Genomic DNA, 7,665 nt, shown 5'->3' with positions numbered 1-7,665 from the left:
ACTACAGCATACAATGACATTCTAGACTATTCTGTGCTTCCAACTTTCTGGAAACATTTTGGTGAAGGTCCTTTCCTGTTTCAGCATGACAACGCCCCCCAGTGCACAAAACGAAGTCCGTACAGAAATGGTTTGTCAAGATCGGTGTGGAAGAACTTGACTGGCCTGCACAGAGCCCTGACCTCAACCCCATCGAACACCTTTGGGACGAATTGGAACGCCGACTGAGAGCCTGGCCCAAATGTACTAAAGCCATATCATCATCAAACACATGGCCTGGGCCATCTGTCTCTCTGTGTACTCTGATCTGCTTCAGAAAACAGCAGAACCTGTTTTTAAGGAGATAGCAGGGATGCAAACTGGTGAGGGCACAAAAAAGGTGCCACTGAAACATGCAAAAAAAATAAATCCCTGTTAGGGGGGAAATGCAGGTTAACTAATGAAACAACACAGAATATGATCTACATGATCAGTCTCTGTGTGTAAAATAACAAGTGGTTCATGTGAAACTAACTCAAAGCTAAAATGTAAAGAAAACAATCCAATGTTATTTGTTGTCTAGACTTTACTGCAAATGACACTCGAGTCTTGAGAACAAAACAATCCACTAATATTACAATTAGCCATGACAGCCTTTACAATAGAACGCTTGTTACCATGACAGCCTTTATAATAGAACGCTTGTTACCACGACAGCCTTTATAATAGAACGCTTGTTACCACGACAGCCTTTATAATAGAACGCTTGTTACCATGACGGCCTTTATAATAGAACGCTTGTTACCATGACAGCCTTTATAATAGAACGCTTGTTACCATGACAGCCTTTATAATAGAACGCTTGTTACCACGACAGCCTTTATAATAGAACGCTTGTTACCACGACAGCCTTTATAATAGAACGCTTGTTACCATGACAGCCTGTATAATAGAACGCTTGTTACCATGACAGCCTTTATAATAGAACGCTTGTTACCACGACAGCCTTTATAATAGAACGCTTGTTACCATGACAGCCTTTATAATAGAACGCTTGTTACCAGACAGCCTTACAATAGAACGCTTGTTACCACGACACCTTTATAATAGAACGCTTGTTACCATGACAGCCTTTATAATAGAACGCTTGTTACCATGACAGCCTTTATAATAGAACGCTTGTTACCATGACAGCCTTTATAATAGAACGCTTGTTACCACGACAGCCTTTATAATAGAACCTTGTTACCACGAAAGCCTGTATAATAGAACGCTTGTTACCACGACAGCCTGTATAATAGAACGCTTGTTACCATGACAGCCTTTATAATAGAACGCTTGTTACCATGACAGCCTTTATAATAGAACGCTTGTTACCACGACAGCCTGTATAATAGAACGCTTGTTACCATGACAGCCTTTATAATAGAACTCTTGTTACCATGACAGCCTTTATAATAGAATGCTTGTTACCATGACAGCCTTTATAATAGAACTCTTGTTACCATGACAGCGTTATAATAGAATGCTTGTTACATGACAGCCTTTATAATAGAACGCTTGTTACCACGACAGCCTTATAATAGAACGCTTGTTACCACAACAGCCTTTATAATAGAACGCTTGTTACCATGACAGCCTTTATAATAGAACGCTTGTTACCATGACAGCCTTTACAATAGAACGCTTGTTACCACGACAGCCTTTATAATAGAACGCTTGTTACCATGACAGCCTTTATAATAGAACGCTTGTTACCACGACAGCCTTTACAATAGAACGCTTGTTACCACGACAGTCTTTATAATAGAACGCTTGTTACCATGACAGCCTTTATAATAGAACGCTTGTTACCATGACAGCCTGTATAATAGAACGCTTGTTACCATGACAGCCTTTATAATAGAACGCTTGTTACCACGACAGCCTTTATAATAGAACGCTTGTTACCACGACAGCCTGTATAATAGAACGCTTGTTACCACGACGGCCTTTATAATAGAACGCTTGTTACCATGACAACCTTTATAATAGAACGCTTGTTACCACGACAGTCTTTATAATAGAACGCTTGTTACCATGACAGCCTTTATAATAGAATGCTTGTGACCACACACATCTAAATATTGCACTTGGGAAAGAAAAAAACTTCTTCAAGTAGTAATAGAATGAAACAAACAGGCATTCTATTGTTGTTCTATTATAGTGGCCACTATTTTAAACACCGATCAAGTGCAGAAGGCTACATGTGTGGAAAAATAACATGCTCTGAGTAAAACATGTAATAATCCCCCTTAATCACACGTTTTACTGTCAAATTCAACACAACTAAAGCAATATCTTTGGGCTACACATTATTACATTGTACACTTTCTGCCTGTGGACATCTGTTCTACAATGTGCTAGCAGAGCATGATACCCCAGAGCATGATACCTCAGAGCATGATACCCCGGCTGTCCCCAGAGCATGATACCCCAGAGGATGATACCCCAGAGCATGATACCCCAGAGCATGATACCCCAGAGCATGATACCCCAGAGCATGATACTGCTCATGATGTAGCTTCATCACCTTCTCACCCCCCGGTCTCCATGGTCAGGTTTCTCACCTAACGTTAGCTCTCCGTTATCGTTCAGGGGGAGTCGCTGCTGTAACCTTCTCACCCCCCGGTCTCCATGGTCAGGCTTCTCACCTAACGTTACCTCTCCGTTACTGTTCAGGGGGACGCGCTGCTGTAAGTTAACTGACAAACTGCCTTTCAACTCTCCCGCTCTTTCCAGAGCGCGTTGATGCTGTCACTAGCACATTGGTTGTCTCTTCTCTCTCGTGTCTCGTGCTGCGTTCTGTTGTTATGTGAACGATTGGCTGAGCCTTGGATACAGCCAGTTTTGTTCCAAACACGCATCACTCGTTCGTTTACAGCCAGTAGTGATCCAAAGTCCCCCCCACCCCGCCCAAACTTTTCTCATAGGATCTACACAAATCACGTAGGTCACCTATTTTGGATTCAAAACAGGTCAATTTCGCAGAAAGCTGACTCGTTTGTATCCCTGAGATAGACAAGCGGGGCTCACTGGACAGACAGACAGGTCTACTGCTGCTAGACAGCTAATACTGGTGGGCACGCTCTACTCTCTGAGGGGGGCACGTTCAGTTAACCCCTCTGTCTGTCTCTCAGTGACAGGGTGGGTCATGGCAGGCGGGTGCAGGGGGAGGGAGAGGAGGGAAGTAGGGAGACACACAGACTTTCTGCTGACAGGTTCCATAGCAATGCAGGCAAACTTAAATCGGTTTTATCTCATTTCTACCAGCATGTCACATGAGCAACGAGAGTCGAAAAAAACTCCAGACCACCTTTACTCCACACACAGAGAAAAGCTCTCCCTCACCCTCCATTTGGCAAATCTGACCATAATTCTATCCTCCTGATTTCTGCTTAAAAGCAAAAATTAAAGCAGGAAGCACCAGTGAAAAAAGTGGTCAGATGAAGGAGATGCTAAACTACAGGACTGTTTTGTTATCACAGACTGGAACATGTTCCCGGGACTCTTCCGATGGCATTGAGGAGTACACCACATCAGTCACTGGCTTCGTCAATAAGTGCATCGATGACGTCGTCCCCACAGTGACTGTACGTACATACCCCAACCAGAAGCCATGGATTACAGGCAACATTCGCACTGAGCTAAAGGGTAGAGCTACCGCTTCAAGGTGCGGGACTCTAACCCGGAAGCTTATAAGAAATCCTGCTATGCCCTGCGACAAACCATTAAACAGGAAAAGCGTCAATACAGGGCTAAGATTGAATCATACTACACCGGCTCCGACGCTCGTCTTATGTGGCAGGGCTTGCAAACTATTACAGACTACAAAGGGAAGCACAGCCGTGAGCTGCCCAGTGACACGAGCCTACCAGACGAGCTAAATCACTTCTATGCTCGCTTCGAGGCAAGCAACACTGAGGCATGCATGAGAGCATCAGCTGTTCCGGACAACTGTGTGATCATGCTCTCCGTAGCCGATGTGAGTAAGACCTTTAAACAGGTCAACATTCACAAGGCTGCGGGGCCAGACGGATTACCAGGATGTGTTCTCCGGGCATGTGCTGACCAACTGGCAGGTGTCTTCACTGACATTTTCAACATGTCCCTGATTGAGTCTGTAATACCAACATGTTTCAAGCAGACCACCATAGTCCCTGTGCCCAAGAACACTAAGGTAACCTGCCTAAATGACTACCGACCCGTAGTACTCACGTCTGTAGCCATGAAGTGCTTTGAAAGGCTGGTAATGGCTCACATCAACACCATTATCCCAGAAATCCTAGACCCACTCCAATTTGCATAGCACACCAACAGATCCACAGATGATGCAATCTCTTTTGCACTCCACACTGCCCTTTCCCACCTGGACAATGGAACACCTATGTGAGAATGCTGTTCATTGACTACAGCTCAGTGTTCAACACCATAGTGCCTATAAAGCTCATCACTAAGCTAAGGATCCTGGGATTAAACACCTCCCTCTGCAACTGGATCCTGGACTTCCTGACGGGCCGCCCCCAGGTGGTGAGGGTATGTAGCAACACATCTGCCATGCTGATCCTCAACATTGGAGGTGCGTGCTCAGTCCCCTCCTGTACTCCCTGTTCACCCATCGGGGCTGTAGTGGAGCAGGTTGAGAGCTTCAAGTTCCTTGGTGTCCACATCACCAACAAACTAGAATGGTCCAAACACACCAAGAAAGTCGTGAAGAGGGCACGACAAAGCCATTTCCCCCTCAGGAAACTAAAAAGATTTGGCATGGGTCCTCAGATCCTCAAAAGGTTCTACAGCTGCACCATCGAGAGCATCCTGACTGGTTGCATCACTGCCTGGTACGGCAACTGCTCAGCCTCCGACCACAAGGTGGCACTACAGAGGGTAGTGCGTACGGCCCAGTACATCACTGGGGCCAAGCTGCCTGCAATCCAGGACCTCTACACCAGGCGGTGTTCAGAGGAAGGCCCTAAAAATTGTCAAAGACCCCAGCCACCCCAGTCATAGACTGTTCTCTCTACTACCGAATGGCAAGCGGTACCGGAGTGTCAAGTCTAGGACAAAAAGGCTTCTCAACAGTTTTTACCCCCAAGCCATAAGACTCCTGAACAGGTAATCAAATGGCTACCCGGACTACTTGCATTGTATACCCCCCCAACCCCTATTTTACATTGCATATATGATAAACAGAGAGTAGCAGCATAGTCACTTTAAATATACATTCATGTACATACTACCTCAATTGGCCCAACCAACCAGTGCCCCCGAACATTGGCTAACCGGGCTATCTGCATTGTATCCCGCCACCCGCCAACCCCTCTTTTTACGCTACTGCTACTCTCTGTTCATCATATATGCATAGTCACTTTAACCATATCTACATGTACATACTACCTCAATCAGCCTGACTAACCAGTGTCTGTATATAGCCTCTCTACTGCTACTCTCTGTTCATCATATATGCATAGTCACTTTACCATATCTACATGTACATACTACCTCAATCAGCCTGACTAACCAGTGTCTGTATGTAGCCTCTCTACTGTATGTAGTCTCTCTACTGTATATAGTCTCTCTACAGTATGTAGCCTCACTACTGCATATAGCCTCACTACTGTATATAGCCTCTACTGTATGTAGCCTCTCTACTGTATATAGCCTCTCTACTGTATATAGCCTCTCTACTGTATATAGCCTCCCTACTGTATATAGCCCCTCTACTGTATATAGCCTCTCTACTGTATATAGCCTCTCTACTGTATATAACCTCTCTACTGTATATAGTCTCTCTACTGCATATAGCCTCACTACTGTATATAGCCTCTACTGTATGTAGCCTCTCTACTGTATATAGCCTCTCTACTGTATATAGCCTCTCTACTGTATATATCCTCTCTACTGTATATAGCCTCTCTACTGTATATAGCCTCACTACTGTATATAGCCTCTCTACTGTATATAGTCTCTCTACTGCATATAGCCTCACTACTGTATATAGCCTCTACTGTATGTAGCCTCTACTGTATATAGCCTCTCTACTGTATATAGCCTCTCTACTGCATATAGCCTCTCTACTCTATATAGTCTCTCTACTGTATATAGCCTCTACTGTATATAGCCTCTACTGTATATAGCCTCTCTACTGTATATAGCCTCTCTGCTGTATAAAGCCTCTCTACTGTATATAGCCTCTCTACTGTATATAACCTCTCTACTGTATATAGGCCTCTCTACTGTATATAGCCTCTCTACTGTATATAACCTCTCTACTGTATATAGTCTCTCTACTGTATATAGCCTCTCTACTGTATATAGCCTCTACTGTATATAGTCTCTCTACTGTATATAGCCTCTCTACTGTATATAGCCTCTCTACTGTATATAGCCTCTACTGTATATAACCTCTCTACTGTATATAGCCTCTCTACTGTATATAGCCTCTCTACTGTATATAGCCTCTCTACTGTATATAGCCTCTCTACTGCTATTTTTCACTGTCTTTTTACTGTTGTTTTATTTCTTTACTTACATATTGTTCACCTAATACCTTTTTTGCACTGTTGGTTAGAGCCTGTAAGTAAGCATTTCACTGTAAGGTCTACTACACCTGTTGTATTCAGCATTTCACTGTAAGGTCTACTACACCTGTTGTATTCAGCATTTCACTGTAAGGTCTACTACACCTGTTGTATTCAGCATTTCACTGTAAGGTCTACTACACCTGCTGTATTCAGCATTTCACTGTGAGGTCTACTACACCTGTTGTATTCAGCATTTCACTGTAAGGTCTACACACCTGTTGTATTCAGCATTTCACTGTAAGGTCTACACCTGTTGTATTCAGCATTTCACTGTAAGGTCTACTACACCTGTTGTATTCAGCATTTCACTGTAAGGTCTACACCTGTTGTATTCAGCATTTCACTGTAAGGTCTACTACACCTGTTGTATTCAGCATTTCACTGTAAGGTCTACTACACCTGTTGTATTCAGCATTTCACTGTAAGGTCTACTACACCTGTTGTATTCAGCATTTCACTGTGAGGTCTACACCTGTTGTATTCAGCATTTCACTGTAAGGTCTACTACACCTGTTGTATTCAGCATTTCACTGTGAGGTCTACACCTGTTGTATTCAGCATTTCACTTTGAGGTCTACTACACCTGTTGTATTCAGCATTTCACTGTAAGGTCTACTACACCTGTTGTATTCAGCATTTCACTGTAAGGTCTACTACACCTGTTGTATTCAGCATTTCACTGTGAGGTCTACACCTGTTGTATTCAGCATTTCACTGTAAGGTCTACTACACCTGTTGTATTCAGCATTTCACTGTGAGGTCTACTACACCTGTTGTATTCAGCATTTCACTGTAAGGTCTACTATACCTGTTGTATTCAGCATTTCACTGTAAGGTCTACACCTGTTGTATTCAGCATTTCACTGTAAGGTCTACTACACCTGTTGTATTCAGTATTTCACTGTAAGGTCTACTACACCTGTTGTATTCAGCATTTCACTGTAAGGTCTACACCTGTTGTATTCAGCATTTCACTGTAAGGTCTACTACACCTGTTGTATTCAGCATTTCACTGTAAGGTCTACTACACCTGTTGTATTCAGCATTTCACTGTGAGGTCTACTAC

This window comes from Salmo salar, chromosome 07 (genome assembly GCF_965601325.2).
Source record: "Salmo salar chromosome 07, fSalSal1, whole genome shotgun sequence".
Taxonomy (NCBI): Eukaryota; Metazoa; Chordata; class Actinopteri; order Salmoniformes; family Salmonidae; genus Salmo; species Salmo salar.
This window is presented reverse-complemented; position numbering follows the sequence as displayed.